Source organism: Salvelinus sp. IW2-2015, linkage group LG2, assembly GCF_002910315.2.
Source record: "Salvelinus sp. IW2-2015 linkage group LG2, ASM291031v2, whole genome shotgun sequence".
Taxonomy (NCBI): Eukaryota; Metazoa; Chordata; class Actinopteri; order Salmoniformes; family Salmonidae; genus Salvelinus; species Salvelinus sp. IW2-2015.
This window is the reverse complement of record NC_036839.1, coordinates 37,242,402-37,244,855: the sequence shown is the minus strand read 5'-3', so window position 1 is coordinate 37,244,855 and position 2,454 is coordinate 37,242,402. Positions and strand designations below refer to the sequence as shown.

The 2,454-nt window shown below is 42.5% G+C and overlaps 1 long non-coding RNA gene across 1 annotated transcript; it reads right to left on the bottom strand.

Moving 5' to 3' along the window:
• Positions 1–219: 219 nt before the first annotated feature.
• LOC111979400 (uncharacterized) lies at positions 220–2,153 on the bottom strand. The gene is made up of 5 exons (XR_002879328.3): positions 1,651–2,153; positions 1,273–1,361; positions 972–1,105; positions 651–748; positions 220–493 (listed from the first exon to the last, which is right to left on the bottom strand). It is a non-coding gene; the product is annotated as an uncharacterized lncRNA (long non-coding RNA).
• Between the last annotated feature and the right edge of the window lie 301 nt (positions 2,154–2,454).

Sequence of the window (2,454 nt, the reverse complement as noted above, 5' to 3'; positions counted from 1 at the left end):
AGCCCTCCCTTTTCTATTCCATTAAATGTTATCTGGATTCATTTCTTCCTAGTGATACTGGTGCTCCCAAATAAAAATTCCAGGCAGCACAGTCAAATATTTGTATGCATATACAACCAAAATGGTAGCGCCCTGTAAATCATGTTTACATTTTTTTTTTATTGAGAAGGCAAGCTTTACATTTCTTGAATAAAAATTATAAAAAAGAATAACAAGTCCAACATTTTCCAAATTGTTGTATTCATTGGGACAATATGAAAGGGCCAACGGGGAATTGAAAGGCCGCAATGGAGGGAAAGATATAGGGATTTGAGGATGGATGGAGAGTGATAATGGAGATGGAAGGTGAGATGGACGTGAAGTGGTGGCTTGGTTTAGAACCTTCCAGAGCGTTCTCTGGAACGTCTCCTCACGGTCGCGTCCGCCTCCCCTGCCTCTATCCCTCGAGCGAGAACGGCGTTCCCTGGAACGGGAGCGAGAACGATGCCCCCCTCTGAGGAGGAAGAGAGAAAAAGTAGCTAGTTAAACTCAAAACTAGAACTTTCCCACTTAAAAAAACCTTAGCGTGTCAGAAATGTGTATTTCGGAGAGCACTTGAACGCAGCATTAGTTCTGTGATTAGCGTTGAACGTCAGAGAGCCGGAGCATACCCCTTCTTCCTGCGGCGTCCGTACAGCTCCCTCAGCTCCCTGGAGATGGGTTTCAGGTACCGTACATGCAGTTACAGAAGCGTCCTCGAGTGCACTCCCTGTAGAGAAAGTGGGAACTGCAGTTAGGTGATGAACTTTGTCATATGAAGAAATCTAATCTGAGCAACGGAGATAAAGGCGTGTGGATTTTGGTAGCAGTTAGCCTTGCTCTAGCATTTATTTAATTTAAATAACCTCAATGAATTACAAAGCATTTGTAATCACCACTAACGCCATCTTGAGCTGAAAATGGTGTGTGTGGTCCTGCGGTGGAGTACTGACCCCATCTCGTACTGGCGGCAGCAGGCTTCTCTGAAGTCTGTAACGGGAGAGAGCTCGGCGTGGATTGGTTGACCGTTGAACCAGCGGTTATTCAGATCCATCACTGCCTTCTCCGCGTTTTCCTCACGACGGAACTACACACAGAAACCATCACAGAGTTGGTGTGTGTGTGCGCGAAATGACGTTCTTAAGAGGCAGAGACAACGACAGAGTGTGATTAAATGGAAGGAGGAGAATGTGTGTTCAACAAACATGCACAAAACCCACCATCACAGACACAATTACATGGTCAGTGACACACCTTCACGTATACGTTTCCAACCAGATGGTCTCCCAAGTTGTCGCACATTCATCTCCTCCACCATACTTCTCCATCTCTGTGAAGATCTCCTACAACAAGAGAAACAAAGGGAGAGGTGAATTGGCAGACAGAAAAGGGGAAAACACTAAGTCTCAAGTTTGCTTGAATTCAAAGCGCATTTCCCCAAAAATTGTCCCAAATTTTTTTTTTTTCAATATTTCTAGTCGGTTTCACTTGGTGTCAGTATTTTGTCATCGACTCTCACATGGGCTGTGTGGTGGGGGAAGAGATGCAAGGTAACCAAGAGTTGCATCATCCACTCCTTTCAAGTGGATTTATAGTGTGATAATACCAGTAGCTGACGTGTCACTGACTCACCTAGTGCTCCTGCATCTCCGCATCACTGACAGCACCTAGTGGCCACAGGAGAAACACTCAGGGACAAGCCAGTGATATCACCGTGGTTTCATTAACTAACATGCACAAGAGAAACATTGCTAAAAACATACGGACTGGACTGATTGGACAGGATTTTAATCTAAATATTACTGAATTACAAATGACTTGAATTGCCTAATAGCAGTACACATGAAATGGGTATTTCAGGAAATATCTTGTCCGGAGCCAAAGGGTCAGTGCCAAGAATCAGTTCATCGTGCCCCTGCACAACAAGGACAGTAAGACTGGACATTTTCCCTTATGAGGAGTCTTAAGAGACTAATTTAAAGTTCAATTCCATGCTAAGTAATAATAGCAAGGTTCTGGAGCTGTCACAGACATAATATAGCTGTCAATGAATACTAAGGAATGGGACTCACTGGGGCCTAAACACTCTAGGGAAAATGTCAGTCATACTCATCTCCCCAAAATCACATTCCATGTATCACATTTTGTACAATAAAAACAAGACATTTCCATAAATGAGTTTGACCTGAGACTATGGGGCAGGGTTAACTTATTGAATAGGATTAGTGAAGTGTAAATGAGTGAGTACTTGAAACAATCATGAATAAACTATTTCCTAGAAAAAAGGTCTTAATTCAAAATCTAATAAAAATATATACTACTGTATGCATCAACCTTTATGTGGTTATTTCTGTAAGTGACTACATGGTACCTACCAGAAGAGAAGCTTACATGGATTGTTTTACTTAACACTAGTACCCGTTTTATTTCATGTCT